Source organism: Ovis canadensis, chromosome 5 (assembly GCF_042477335.2).
Source record: "Ovis canadensis isolate MfBH-ARS-UI-01 breed Bighorn chromosome 5, ARS-UI_OviCan_v2, whole genome shotgun sequence".
NCBI classification, from domain to species: Eukaryota; Metazoa; Chordata; class Mammalia; order Artiodactyla; family Bovidae; genus Ovis; species Ovis canadensis.
This window is the reverse complement of record NC_091249.1, coordinates 35,019,975-35,036,436: the sequence shown is the minus strand read 5'-3', so window position 1 is coordinate 35,036,436 and position 16,462 is coordinate 35,019,975. Positions and strand designations below refer to the sequence as shown.

At 37.9% G+C, this 16,462-nt stretch overlaps 1 pseudogene; it reads right to left on the bottom strand.

Annotated features, from left to right (window-relative positions):
• LOC138440674 (prolyl 4-hydroxylase subunit alpha-2-like) overlaps positions 1–15,174 on the bottom strand; it is a 66,008-nt pseudogene extending 50,834 nt beyond the window's left edge.
• Positions 15,175–16,462: the final 1,288 nt, after the last annotated feature.

Genomic DNA, 16,462 nt, shown 5'->3' with positions numbered 1-16,462 from the left:
ACATCTGTACATGACTACTGGAAAAACCACAGCTTTGACTATACGGACCTTTGTTAGCAAAGTGATGTCTCTGCTTTTTAATACACTGTCTAGGTTTGTCACAGCTTTTCTTCCAAGGAGCTTTCCAAGTGTCTTTTAATTTCATGGCTGCAGTCACCGTCTGCAGTGATTTTGGAGTCCCAAAATATAAAATCTGTCACTGTTTCCACTTTTCCCCCATCTATTTGCCATGAAATGATGGGACTGAATATCATGATCTGCTTTTTGAAAGCTGAGTTATAAGCCAGTTTTTTCACCCTCCTCTTTCACTCTCAAGAGGCTCTTTAGTTCTTCTTCACTTTCTGCAATTAGAGTATTATCATGTGCATATCTGAGGTTGTTGATATTTCTCCCAGCAGTAGTGACTCCAGCTTGCAATTCATCCAGTCAGGCCTTTCGCATGATGTACTCTGCATAGAAGTTAAATAATCAGGGTGACAATACAGAGCCTTGTCATACTCCTTTGCCAATTGTGAATCAGTCCATTTTTCCACGCCCAGTTCTAACTGTTGTTTTTTAACCTGCATACAGGTTTCTCAGGAGACAGGTAAGCTGATCTGGTATGCCCATCTCCAGAAGAATTTTGTCCAGTTTGTTGTGATCCACACAGTCAAAGGCTTTAGCATAGTCAATGAAGCAGAAGTACATGTTTTTTCTGGAATCCCCTTGTTTCTTCTACGATCCAACAGATGCTGGTAATTTGAGCTTTGGTTCCTCTGCCGTTTCTAAATCCAGTTTGCACATCTGGAAGTTCTCAATTCACTTACTGCTAAAGCCTAGCTTGAAGGATTTTGATCACTACCTTGATAGCATGTGAAATGAGTGTAACTGTACAGTAGTTTGAACATTCTTTGGCACTGCCCTTCTTTAGGACTGGAATGAAAACTGACCTTTTCCAGTCCTGTGACCACAAATGGGTTTTCCAAATTTGCTGGTGTACTGAGTTCAGCACTTTAACAGCATCATCTTTTAGAATTTAAAACAGTTCAGCTGGAATTCCATCACCTCCACTAGCTTTGTTCATAGTAATGCTTCCTAAGGCCCACTTGACTTCATACTCCAAGATGTCTGGCTCTAGGTGAATGATCACACCATCATGGTTATTCTGGTCATTAGGACCTTTTTTGTACAGTTCTGTGTATTCTTATCACCTCTTCTTATATTCTGCTTCTTTTAGATCCATACCAATTCTGTCCTTTATTGTGCCTGTCTTTGCATGAAATGTTCCCTTGGTATCTACAATTCTAGTCTTTCCCTTTCTGTTGTTTTCCTCTATTTCTTTGCATTGTTCACTTAAGAAGGCTTTCTTACCTCTCCCTGCTATTCTCCAGAACTCTGCACTTAGTTGGATATATCTTTCCTTTCTCCTTTGCCTTTTACTTCTCTTCTTTTCTCAGCTATTTGTAAAGCCTCTTCAACCACTTTACCTTCTTGCGTTTCTTTTTCTTTGAGATAGTTCTAGTCACTACCTCCTGTACAATGTTATGAACCTCCATCCATAGTTCTTCAAGCACTCTGTCTACCAGATCTAGTCCCCTGAATCTATTCATTACCTCCACTGTTGGTGCTTCTGACTACTGGCTGTGGATTAGAGGGTCCAATGACCCTCTCCACAGGTTTGCTTAATTTGTTAGAGCAGCCCAAAGAACTCAGAGAAACATGTTACCAAGTAGATTACCAATTTACAACTTATGAACAGATAAAAGATATGCATAAGGCAAAGTATGTGGCAAGGGGTGTAGAATTTCCACACTCTTTGGTCTTGCCACTCTCTCAGCATCTCCACATGTTCACCAGTCTGCAAGCTCCTTGTGCCCTGTCCTTTGGGTTGTTATGGAGGTGTCATTATATAGGCAGGTTTGATTAAATCATTGGCTATTGTTGGTCAATTTAACCTCTAGTCCCTCTCCTCTTTCTTGGAGGTCAGAAAAATTTCAACTTTCAAATCACAGGGCTTGTTCCCCTGGCAAGCAGCTCTCATCTTTAAGTTACCTGAAAGTTTTCCAAAAGTCACCTCATTAACATAACAAAGACATCTTTATGCCTCTCATCACTCAGGAAATTTGATTTTTGGAGCTTTGTGCCAGGAACAGGGAGAAACCCAAATACATAGTACTTATTATAAGTCACAATATCACTTTCACTCAATACAGATCAAATTAAGTGTTTAGCACTACCTTGAGTTTGAAAATGCAAAACTGGAAAAAAAAAGAAAAACTATTATTTCTAAAGTCTTTGCTTTAGAAATAAAATTTGCTTGTCATTGGTAAACAAAGGATATTGTAGCCATCAAGACATTACATTATACCCACCCAAAAGATGAGCCCTGAGGGCACCCAGGATGGAAACAGATTACCTGCCATTTAGGAATCATCAGATTGCAGCTATCCCTGAGGGTGCAGCTTGGGGAAAGTCATGATGAGAAAACATAAGATACTGGCCCCATATAGCTGAGGTTCATATCAAGGAATGATTTCAGTGAGCCCAGACTCTTGCATCTTCCAATATTCAGAAAAGTGCTAAAATCCTTAACTTGAGATATCTGGTTTTCTTTGCTTAACAATAATCTTTTGATGTTTCAACTACTTGACCTCGGTTTTGCTGACTTAAAAAATGTACCAATGTGAGAGTTGTGAGTTAAATTTTATCTGGGGCAAAATGAGGACTATAGTCTGGGAGACAGCATTTCAGATAGCTCTGAGAAACTGCTCCAAAGAGGTAGGGGGAAGGTCAGCATATAGTGATTTGGGAGCAGACATCATCATGAAGAAATGTGGTGCTTTTCTAGACATGAGAAGATGCAACAACTGAGCTCACAGAATCAGTTCCTGAAAATATGTAACTATTTGAAGACCCATTCTGCCAGTTTTTTCAGAGCACGGAATGCCTCTTTCCTGATCTCCTTCCTGAACTCCTTTCAGCAGATGTTGAAGGTCAGCAGCTGCAGCAGCATGTGTGACTTAATCCTTGTAGAGGTAGACAGGAAGTGTACGTGGCAAGTGCCAATTGGTAGTTAACAGTTGCAAAAACTCCTATATATACTGGCTCCCCCTTCTCCTCCTCATAACAGTTTTCTCAGCACTATCTGAGATGCTGTCTCCCAGGCTTGAAGTCATAATAATGTATGCCCAATAAAACTCTCAATTTTTAGGTTGTGCATTAAAAAAATTTTTTTTAATCTATTTGGCTGCAATGGGTCTTAATTTAAGTAGGCAGTATCTTCAGTCTTCACAGAGACAGGCAGGATCTTTAGGTGTGCCATGTGGGATCTAGTTCCTTGATCAGGGATCGAACCCAGGCCCCCGGAATTGGGAGTTTGGAATCTTAGCCACTGTATTATCATGAGGAAGTCCTTTAGGTTGTGCCATTTTTTTTTCTGCTGACAGCTTACTGGGGAAAACAATTTAATAAAAGCAATATAGATATAAATGAACTATTAAAACATAATAAACTTCTAAACTTCTATGGTGAAGGGAATTACAGGCTACTATGGAACTTGTAGAAGGGAAGAGGAGAATGTCAGAACAGATTTATCAGAACAGAGAATGCCTCAGTTGTGAGCCCTCTTACTTAAAGACTGATTATGCCTGAGAAATAAAATATTGACTGCTGTGTCAGTAAACAAAGGATGTTGCAGTCATCAGTGACTGTAGTCACCATGGACGGTGAGCCCTGAGGGAGTTCACAATGGAAACAAGGAATACCAGCCATCAGCAACCTTTAGACTGCACTCACCCTCCATGCTATAGCCTGAAGAAACTCGGCATGAGGAAACATTGGCCTAGATATCTGATGTGCCTATCAAAGGAATGATTTCAGTGGGCCCAGACTCCCATTTCTCCATTCACAGAAAAGCACTAAATTCCTTAACTTAAAGTATAGACATTTTCACTGTTACACAGAGCTCCTTAGTGAATTTCCACTACCATATGAAGGCTAACTAGTTGTTCATCAACCTACTTCATGCTCCTGGAAACAGAGAAACTCTGTATTTTCCAAGCCTCCCTTGAAATGAAATGGGGGCCATGATAGCTCTGACAAGAGAATGTGAACAGAAGTGATGGATGCCACTTATAGGCCTAGCCTATAACATGTATCATGAAATCCTTCACACAGCTAGCATGAAGGAACTCCAAAACAGCAGAGTCACTCTGGAGTAGAAAAATAAAATCTCAATTTCTTTTGGGGGGGGGGGGACATGCCACACAGCTTGCGGGATCTTAGTTCCCCCACCAGGCATTGAACTCAGGCCCCCTGCAGTGGAAGTGCAGCATTCTAACCACTAGACTGCCAGGAAATTCCCTAGAAAAAAATCTAAATTCTTGCATCAACATTTAGAAAAGCCACCCAATCTGCAGGAGGACTCTGCATGGAGAAAAGTAAAATTTCATACCTTTCTTGTCTTAAAGATTCAGGAGTTTATTTGTCACCATAGTGTAGTCTTCCCTGACTAACACAACTGAGTCACAAGAACTCTATGGAATATTCCACCTAAGGCGAGGGGAGGTGGGTCAGTTGGTAAGTGGGATGAAGGAGCAGGTCAACATAGAGCAAATTACTTGCTTTCCTAGCTCCCAAGGGTATTACCAAGAGAAAGCAGCTGATGGGTGAAGTCCACTGCCCTGTACAGGTCCCCAAGCCAGAAGCTGATATCACTGAGATGGTCCAGGACTTGAACCTTGGAGATAGTGCTATGCTCCCCTGCATTCAGTTGCTTTAGCGCTTGCTGCATCCAAAGCATTGAATGGTGAAGGTCACTGATGCTGAGGGCTGTCTGGCCCAGCCTGAAGCAATCACCAACACTCAGGGTAGAAGGATACTTGGTTCCTAGAAGCAAGAAGAACAATGATATTCCTGATAAAGGACACAAAGGGTGATCACTGAGGTCAATAAAGAGATCATTCACCCACTCTATTCCCACTATCCAAATACAACCAGTCTTAAGTTGTTTCCCTTCATATTTTATCTCTAAATACATGCTTCAGAAATGATCAGATTATTTTTATAACTATGTTTGGTTAAGATAAGGGGTTTACCCCATAGAAGACACTGAAATGAGTTCCCATGGACCACCTTATTAGTAGGAACATACTTTTTTTTTTTTGAGGAACTGAATTTTATGTTTATTTAACAAAAAATTTACATTTAAATTTAAACGATCTTTTTTAAATATTTAAATATAAATTTATTTATTTTAATTGGAGGTTAATTACTTTACAATATTGTATTGGTTTTGCCATACATCATAAGGCAGTATGGGGAGAATAAGCATGAATCAGGAGATCTAGGCAGGTTATAATTCAAGATAATATAAGAATGAGACACCAATAAAAGCTATATTTGATGAAGCAATGTAGACTTTTTAAAATATTTACAATCTAGAAGTTGAGAGTTATGTTTTATTCAAAGTTTTAGGACTTAAAGCCCAGGAGGCAGCACTTCCAAGTAACCCCAAGAGAACCCCTCCAAGGAGGAGAGGAAGGGGAGCCAGGTTATATAGCAGTTTTGCAACAGGACATGCATGTCAAAAAAAATTACTTTAACTAAAGGAAAAATAGGTATCTCGAGTTAACGAATTTAGCACTTTTCTATGTATGGGAAGATGCAAGAGTCTGGGCTCACTAAATCATTCCTTTGATATGCACCTCATTTATCTAAGGCCAGTATCCTAGTTTTCAAATCCTGAGTTTCCTCAGGTCTCACTGGCTCATGTTGGAGGGCTGCAATCACTGATGACTGTGACATCTTTGTTTACTGATATGGTAGGAAATATGCCATTTCTCACAAAGTTTTGAAAGTCATCTGCCTATCATACCAAATCCACCCAAGCATAACTGTTCAATTTCTCTTCTACTTCCTAAAATCAGATATCAGTTTCTTAGAACATGAAGTGTTTCTGGTTTTTATCTCCTAAATTCCCATGAAAGGTCCAGAGTTCTCAGAATACCTCACAGCCACATGAAAAAGGCAAAAAGTAGTTTCTTCCTCTGCATTTCTCAAGTCCTATAGGAAAAAAATTCCAAGTTCTAAAGACAAGAAAAGCAGCTCTAAAGCAAATGTTCACAAAGGGAATCCATGCATGTTGCTTACCTGGCAGGACTCCCTTGGAAAGAGTTGTCAGATCCAGTTTGTATGTGTACTGAAGAAGCAGCAGGGCCTTAGCAGGCCCAATTACATCCTCCTCTGTAGGGAAAAACCTGTGCAATGATGTAAGCCTGGAAGAAAACACTTCCACACACCCGAGAGGGAGAAAGTTAAAGGAGAAAGAAAAAGAGATTACATGAAATTACTGATAAAAGGAAATGATCCAGTAAAGAACAGACTGAAACTTGTGGGTTCGATTCCTGTCAGGAAGATCCCCTGGAGAAGGAAAGGGCAACTCACTCCAGTATTCTTGCTTGGGAAATTCCATGGACAGAGGAGCCTGGTGGGCGACAGTCCATGGGGCTGTGAAAGAGTCAGACACGACTTAGTGACTAAACAACAACAAAGAACAGACCAGAGCATACTATCAGACCTCAATACTTTACACAAAATTGAAATCATCTGGAAATAGTGGGAATGGGGGTGCTGGGGCAATGACTTTCTAAAACTATCCTCCAACACAGTAACTACTGGCTACATGTGGTTATTAGACTGTACATTTATTAAAATTAAATAAAATTTAAAATTCAGTCCCTCAATCATACTAATTAAATTACATTTCAAATGCTCAGTAGCCAGATATGGCTAATAACTACCATGTTGGATAGTGCAGATATAGAACACTTCCATCATAAACAGTTTTACTGCACATGCAGTGCTCAGTTGCTAAGTCATATTCAGCTCTTTGTGACCTCCTGGACGTAGCCCATCAGGTTCCTCTGTCCATGAGATTTCCCAGACAAGAATACTGGAGTGAGTTGCCGTTTCCTTCTCTAGGGGACCTTCCTGACCCAGGAATCAAACACGCACTTCCTGCATTGGTAGGCAAATTCTTTACCACTGAGCCACAGAAATGCTCTAAAATAAATCCTGGAATTGAAAACAACGGATAAGATTAATAAATCATTGGTAGTACTGCAAGGTAGCTTATTAATGCAAATGAAAATTGTTTCTAGAGGAACTCACTTTCAAGCAGATTTCAAAGAATAATTTCCACAAAAAGAAGTCCAAGGAAAGCAAATGTTAATAGCTCTCAAGAGGAAAAAAAAAAGCAGAAACACTCCAAAAAAATTTAAGAATTCAGATGTTAGAATTATATGACATGTAATATGAAAGAATATATTTAATGTATCTGAAGAAATGGAATAGGGACTTGAAATACGATAAAACTGCAAGAAGGTGACAAACACTATCCAAACTGAAATACATAAAAATTGAATTAAAAGTTCAATAGATTTGGGGCTTCTGGTTTTGGCCATGATAAAGTAGCTTACAGTGATGTAACTTTCCCACAAAAAGCAAACATAAAATGTGAACAGAATCAATAAAACAATTATTTGAACGCACTGGATAGCAATTAGTGTAAACTGACTTGGAGGCTACACTCGTAAAAGAAGGAAAATACTAGAGGTAAGCTCTGCACGCAACCTAAATTTTCCAAAAGCCATTTAACTGTATACTTAAAATAAATGAATTTTATGGTATGCAAATAGCTCCTCAACAAAGCTGTTTTAAAAAGTCAGAGTGTTGTTCTATAAGGAATTAAGTATCCCCATGAAAAAAACCAGATACACTGGCATTTTGATGTTTCCTACAGTATGATTAGCAGCCTCCCCAACAGCTAACCCAAATTCTACCAAGATAAACATTCTGCTTACATTTTCAGTATTTTCAGAGGTTTTAAGTTTTCTCCTTCAACTTAACCTCACTGATACCAACCCTCTCTGATATGAACAAATGATTTTTTAAAAATTCACCAAGTATATAATGAAACCCTCCAACATCAGAATCCATGATAATATAAAAATGGAGAAAAAGGGTTCCTGGATAAACACATAATAATGGGAACAGATAAAACTTTCCTTAAAACTGATAAATAACACTTAAGAGATATTTAAGTTGATAGACAATACATCCAAAATACAAATGCAAAACATTTTGTAAAAAGAACAATGATCATAAAAATAAAAAAGATTTTAGAAGTTCAAAATGACTGTCAAAAAATTAAATTCAAAGTAAAATTGCCAGTTCTAAGAAGTATAAAAAACAGGCAAAGAAATGAAAAATATGAGAAAAACAGGATCAATGCAGGAGATCCCCCATCCAGGTAATGTAAGCTCCAGAAAGAAGAGAGAAAATAGAAGAAATTATGAGAAATACAGTTTTCCAGAACTAAAGAAAAACACAATCTCTTGTATTGAATGCACTCACCAAGTGTCAACCTGAGAAAATGAAACTAACAAACAAAAATCTCCCAAAGTACCATTGTGAAATCTTAGCCCAAGGATAAAGGTAAGACCTTGCAAGAGAGGAAGAAAAAAAAAACCCAAAAAACCAGGTATTCTACAAAGAAGGGAGAATCAGACTGGTATCAGTCTGTCCATTAGTTACACTGGACACTAGAACAACAAAAGTTCTGAGGAAAAATTCCTTCAATTTTTGGCATGCTTGAAATAGGGCTAAAAAATGAATAAATTCTATTTGGAACAGGAAAATAAATGTCTTCAGAAAGATATTTTTAAAGAAACTCATAATAACTCATTTTACTAGACTTAGAAAATCAAAATAATAATATTCTGACTTCTGCTTCTCCCCACAAATATTAAATGCTACAAGACTGTTCTCTTTCACCACGAGCAGCTAGAAAACTGGACAAAATAAATCAAATTGGACAAAAAGCAGAGCAGAGCAGGATTAATCCTTAAGAACAGTAAAAGAGACAATGAGAACCTTATGATAGCCCCATATTTCTGCCTGGAGACAAATTCTTAACATCACTGCTGAGGATGCCAAGGCAGTAAAAAACTGCAAAAGTATCAAAGAATAGGGTAACACACACACACACAAAAAAAGGTCCTGAAATCTAAAAATGGGTCTCCTCTATTCTTTGGCTATAATACTATTCTATACTTGCATTAGGCAAAAATCCAAAAAACTAGACAAAGAAATACTGTAGAGGAAAAATAATAATCAAGAATTTTAGATCTAAACAATTCTCATCATTTATATAAGGCAGGAAATCATTTGACTTCCCACTATCAAAATGGGAAACTTTGCTCAATATTCAGAGCACTCACTAGAAATCCCCCAAAAAAATGGGTCTTGCAGGAGAAATTAATCCACAGAATACAGACCACTCTAGATTCACCTTAACAAAAAATAAAAGCAAGCTTCAAAGGGATAAAACTGACCTGTATTTAAATGCTTGCTAGAATAAAAACACTATAAAGAATATCACAAAATTCAAGGTAAAATTCATAATCCTTGCACTCAGTAAAAAAACTACCAGACCTGTTCAGACAGAAGTGGACCAGGCACAACCTTTAGAAGAATAATGCAGCCTGAGAACATGACATGAACTGATTAGAGCCAAAAAGGTCCAAGTCCACATCCACTAGATCTTGAGCCTCAGTGCACACCTCATTATGGTAACACATCAGCAAGCTAAATGACATACCCATAGGTGCCATGACAGTCCCAAGGCCAAATATAAAAGTCAAAAAGTGGGTGGTGGTCCAAATCCTGAAAATGCCCATCCCTTGCCACAAAAAAAGAAAACTACAGGCCAATATCACTGATGAACATAGATGCAGAAATCCTTAACAAAATTCTAGCAAACAGAATCCAACAACATATTAAAAAGATCATACATCATGACCAAGTGGGCTTTATCCCAGGGATGCAAGGATTCTTTAATATCCACAAATCAATCAACATGATACACCACCTTAACAAATTGAAAGATAAAAACCATATGATTATCTCAATAGATGCAGAGAAAGCCTTTGACAAATTTCAACATCCATTTATAATTTTAAAAAAAAACCCTCCAGAAAGCAGGCATAGAGGGAACATACCTCAACATAATAAAAGCCATATATGACAAACCCACAGCAAACATTATCCTCAATGGTGAAAAATTAAAAGCATTTCCCCTAAAGTCAGGAACAAGACAAGGGTGCCCACTCTCACCACTACTATTCAACATAGTTTTGGAAGTTTTAGCCACAGCCATCAGAGAAAAAAAGAAACAAAAGGAATTCAGATTGGAAAAGAAGAAGTAAAACTCTCACTGTTTGCAGATGACATGATTCTCTACACAGAAAACCCTAGAGACTCCACCAGAAAATTACTAGAGCTAATCAATGAATATAGTAAAGTTGCAGGATATAAAATCAACACACAGAAATCCCTTGCATTCCTATACACTAACAATGAGAAAATAGGAAGAGAAATTAAGGAAACAATTCCATTCACCATTGCAACGGAAAGAATAAAACAGGAATAAATCTATCTAAAGAAACAAAAGACCTATATATAGAAAACTATAAAACACTGATGAAAGTAATCAAAGATGACACAAATAGATGTAGAAATATACCATGTTCGTGGATCAGAAGAATCAATATAGTGAAAATGAGTATACTACCCAAAGCAATCTACAGATTCAATGCAATCCCTATCAAGCTATCAACGGTATTTTTTAGAGAACTAGAACAAATAATTTCACAATTTGTATGGAAATACAAAAAACCTCAAAGAGCCAAAGCAATCTTGAGAAAGAAGAATGGACCTGGAGGAATCAACCTGCCTGACTTCAGGTTATACTACAAAGCTACAGTCATCAAGACAGTATGGTACAGGCACAAAGACAGAAATATAGATCAACGGAACAAAATAGAAAGCCCAGAGATAAATCCACACACCTATGGACACCTTATCTTTGACAAAGGAGGCAAAAATATACAATGGAGAAAAGACAATCTCTCTAACAGGCAATGCTGGGGAAACTGGTCAACCACTTGTAAAAGAATGAAACTAGAACACTTTCTAACACCAACACAAAAATAAACTCAAGATGGATTAAAGATTTAAACATAAGACCAGAAACTATAAAACTCCTAGAGGAAAACATAGGGAAAACACTCTCTGACATAAATCACAGCAGGATGCTCTATGACCCACCTCCCAGAGTAATGGAAATAAAGCAAAAATAAACAAATGGGACCTAATTAAACTTAAAAGCTTTTGCACAACGAAGGAAACCATACGCAAGGTGAAAAGACAGCCTTCAGAATGGGAGAAAATAATAGCAAATGAAGCAACTGACAAAGAATTAATCTCAAAAATATACAAGCAAGAGAAAAATAAATGACCCAATCAAAAAATGGGCTGAAGAACTAAACAGACATTTCTCCAAAGAAGACATACAGATGTTTAACAAACACATGCAAAGATGCTCAACATCACTCATTATCAGAGAAATGCAAATCAAAACCACAATGAGGTACCATCTCACGCCAGTCAGAATGGCTGCTATCCAAAAGTCTACAAACAATGAATGCTGGAAAGGGTGTGGAGAAAAGGGAAGCCTCTTACACTGTTTGTGGGAATGCAAACTAGTACAGCCACTATGGAGAACAGTGTGGAAATTCCTTAAAAAACTGGAAACAGAACTGCCATATGACTAAGGAATCCCACTGATGGGCATACACACTGAGAAAACCAGAATTGAAAGAGACACATGTACCCCAATGTTCATCGTAGTATTGTTTATAATAGCCAGGACATGGAAGCAACCTAGATGTCCATCAGCAGACGAATCGATAAGAAAACTGTGGTACATATATACAATGGAATATTACTCTGCCATTAAAAATAATGCATTTGGATCAGTTCTAATGAGGTGGATGAAACTGGAGCCTATTATACAGAGTGAAGTAAGTCAGAAAGAAAAACACCAATACAGTATACTAATGCATATATATGGAATTTAGAAAGATGGTAACAATGACCCTATATGCGAGACAGCCAAAAAGACAGAGATATAAAGAACAGTCTTTTGGAATCTGTGGGAAAAGGTGAGGATGGGATGATTTGAGAGAATAGCATTGAAACATGTATATTATCAAATGTGAAACAGATTGCCAGTCCAGGTTCGATACATGAGACAGGGTGCTCAGGGGTGGTGCACTGGGAAGACCCTGAGGGATGGGATGCGGAGGAACGTGGGCGGGGTATTCAGGATGGGGAACACTTGTACACCCATGGCTGATTCATGTCAATGTATGGCAAAACCCACTATAATATTGTAAAGTAATTAGCCTCCAATTTAAATTAATAAATTAATTTAATTTAAACAATAAAAAACTAAAAAAAAAAAAAAGAAAATGCCCATCCCTTCACCAAAATACCTGGAATACTCCTCCCATTCATTAGCCAATGAAATTACCTACCTACCCCTATAAAAACTGACAACCCCATACCCTGATGCCTCTCTCACCTTCTGAGATGGCCCATACTCTATTTATAAAGTGTATATATCCCTGAATAAACCTTTCACTTTGCTATGCTCACTCTTGAATTCTTTCCTGAGCTAAACCAAGAACCTACACTTGATGGCCATCCTATTTAATCCATTTTATCTGCACCATTGGTTTATTAGCTGTCATTTAAAAAAAATTTGTAATGGTTGCTATGGAGTTCACACTATGCATACTTAACTTACTGTGAAAGGCCTTTATATATTATTATGTCTCCTTACTAAATGTAAATACTTTATAACACTATGCCTCCATTTTCTGAGAGCTGGGACATGGCTATCCGCTCTGGCCCCATTTCTTTCCTATAACAATGTGAAGAGATCAGGAAAATATAAATCATAACCAGGAAAAAATCAATCAACAGAAAAGGACCCAACAATGATAGATTATAAACTACTAAACCAGAACTTTTAGATAGTTATTATAAATATTATGAATAAACACAAAGATATAAAGAAAAATTTGAACATAATGAGAAGCAAATATTATTTTAAAAGAACTAAGCAGGGACTTCCCTAGTGGTCTGTTGTTCAGTCGCTCAGTCGTGACCAACTCTTTGTGATTCCATGGATTGCAGCACAGCAGGCTTCCCTATCCTTCACTATCTTCCCGAGTTTGCTCAAACTTATGTCCACTGAGTCGACCATCCAGTCATCTTATCCTCTGTTGCTCCCTTCTTCTCCTGCCCTGACTCTTTCCCAGCATCAGGGCAGTCTGTCGTTTAATTGGTGAACTTTTTCTTCTGAGCTAAAGGCTTTATTTCCTTTTTGAATAGTTATTTATTTTATTATTTATTTGGCTGTGTAAGGTCTTTGCTGCATCATGGGGGGAACTTTTTGCACCGCACAGATCTTTCATTGCACTACACACACTCTCTAGTTGTGGTGCTTGGACTCCATAGCTCTGCAGCATGTGGGATTTTAATCCCATGACCAGAGACTGAACCCAGTCCTCTGCATTGCAAGACAAATTCTTAACCACTAGACCACCAGGGAAGTCCCTAATTGGAGAATTTTGACCGTTCACATTTAAAGTAATTATTAATATAGCTGAATTCAGTTCAGTTCAGTCACTCAGTCATGTCCAACTCTTCATGACCCCATGGACCACAAAGCATGATAGGCCTCCCTGTCCATCACCAACTCCTGGAATTTACTCAAACTCATCTCCCCTGAGTTGGTGATGCCATCCAACCATCTCATACTCTGTCATCCCCTTCTCCTGCCTTCAATCTTCCCCAGCATCAGGGTTTTTTCAAATGAGTCAGCTTTTCACATCAGGTGACCAAAGTATTAGAGCTTCAGCTTCAGCATCAGTCCTTCCAATGAACACTCAGGACGGATTTCCTTTAGGATGGACTGGTTGGATCTCCTTGCTGTCCAATGGACTCTGAAAAGTCTTCTCCAACAACACAGTTCAAAAGCATCAATTCTTCAGCGCTCAGCTTTCTTTATAGTCCAACTCTCACATCCATACATGACTACTGGAAAAAACATTGCCTTGACGAGACGGATCTTTCTGGCAAACTAATGTCTCTGGTTTTTAATATGCTGTCTAGGTAGGTCATAGCTTTTCTTCAAAGGAGCGTCTTTTAATTTCATGGCTGCAGTCACCATCTGCAGTGATTTTGGAGCCCCAAAAAATAAAGTCTGACACTGTTTCCACTGTTTTCCCATCTACTTGCCATAAAGTGATGGAACCAGATGCCATGATCTTAGTTTTCTGAACGTTGAGCTTTAAGCCAACTTTTTTACTCTCCTCTTTCACTTTCATCAAGAGGCTTTTAGTTCTTCTTCACTTTCTGCCATAAGGGTGGTATCATCTGCATATCTGAGTTTATTGATACTTCTCCCAGCAATCTTGTTTCCAGGTTGTGCTTCTTTCAGCCCAGTGTTTCTCATGATATACTCTGCACAGAAGTTAAATAAGCAGGGTGACAATATATAGCCCTGACATACTCCTTTTCCTATTTGGAACCAGTCTGTTTTTTAATCCCTGTTCTAACTGTTGCTTCCTAACCTGCATACAGATTTCTCAAGAGGCAGGTCAGGTGGTCTGGTATTCCCATCTCTTTCAGAATTTATATTTTAAAAAATAAAATAAAATACATAGACTTCTCTCTAGAAAAAAAAAAAAAAGAATTTTCCAGTTTATTGTGATCCACACAGTCAAAGGCTTTGGCATAGTCAATAAAGCAGAAATAGATGTTTTTCTGGAACTCTCTTGCGATGATCCAGCGGGCGTTGGCAATCTGATCTCTGGTTCCTCTGCCTTTTCTAAAACCAGCTTGAACATCAGGAAGTTCACAGTTCATGTATTCCTGAAGCCTGGCTTGGAGAATTTTGAGCATTACTTTACTAGCATGTGAGATGAGTGCAATTGTGTGGTAGTTGGAGCATTCTTTGGCATTGCGTTTCTTAGGGATTGAAATGAAAATTGACCTTTTCCAGTCCTGTGGCCACTGCTGAGTTTTCCAAATTTGCTGGCATATTGAGTGCAGCACTTTCACAGCATCATCTTTTAGGATTTGAAATAGCTCAACTGGAATTCCACCACCTCCACTAGCTTTATTCATAGTGATGCTTCCTAAGGCCTACTTGACTTCACATTCCAGGACGTCTAGCTCTAGCTGAGTGCTTATCTGATTCACCATCACCATCACCATCATGATTATCTGGGTTGTGAAGATCTTTTTGTACAGTTCTTCTGTGTATTCTTGCCACCTCTTCTTAATATCTTCTGCTTCTGTGAGGTCCATACCATTTCTGTCCTTTATTGAGCCCATTTTTGCATGAAATGTTCCCTTGGTATCTTTAATTTTCTTGAAGAGATCTCTAGCCTTTCCCATTCTGTTGCTTTCCTCTATTTCTTTGCACTGATCACTGAGGAAGGCTTTCTTATCTCTCCTTGCTATTCTTTGGAACTCTGCATTCAAATGGGTATATCTTGCCTTTTCTCCTTTGCTTTTCACTTCTCTTCTTTTCACAGCTATTTGTAAGGCCTCCTCAGACAGCCATTTTGCTTTTTTGCATTTCTTTTTCTTGGGGATGGTCTTGCTCCCTGCCTCCTGTACAATGTCACAAACCTCCGTCCATAGTTCATCAGGCACTCTGTCTATCAGACCTAGGCCCTTAAATCTATTTCCCACTTCCACTGTATAATCATAAGGGATTTGATAGCTAGATTAAGATGTATCATATTTGTTATTCTACTCACTGCCCTTGTTCTTTGTTTCTTTGTCCTCTACTCTTTCTTCCTTCTCTGGTTTTAATTAATAATTTTATATAATTTTCTATTCCATAATTAGAATATCAACTTCTTAAAAACTTAAAGTAGTTGCCCTAGAGTTTTCAATATGTTTACTTATATATTAAGACTGTACTGTTTCTTGGTTATTGCATATACCTTATAACAGAGTATTCTCAATTTTTCCTCCAATTCCTTATAAGACCGTTCTCATTTATTTGATTTGTATGTTAACTGTAATCATTTAATATATTTTTTCCATTATTATTGAACAAACTAATATCTTCTTTATTATTTATTGAACTATTCCTTTATATACAGACCCAAGTTTCTGACACATACCATTTTACTTCTCTCTGAACAACTCTTTTTAATATTTCTTCCAAGGTATGTCTACCAGCCACAAATTCCCTCAATTTTTATCTGAGAAAGTCTTTATTTTACTTCCCTTTGGAAGGTTAATTTCACTCGATACAGCATTATAGGTCAATGGGTTTTTTTTCAACACTTTAAATATTTCACCACTATCTTCTTGCTTGCATGACTCTGAACAAAGGCCTGATATAACTCTTATCCTTGTTCTTCAACAAGTGAAATAGTTTTGCCTTATGTTTTCCTTCAAAATTTTTTTCTTTTTCTTTGTTTGTGCAGTTTGGTGTAGACTTTCGGGTATTTTTCCTGCATCATGTACTCTGAGTTGTTGGATCTGT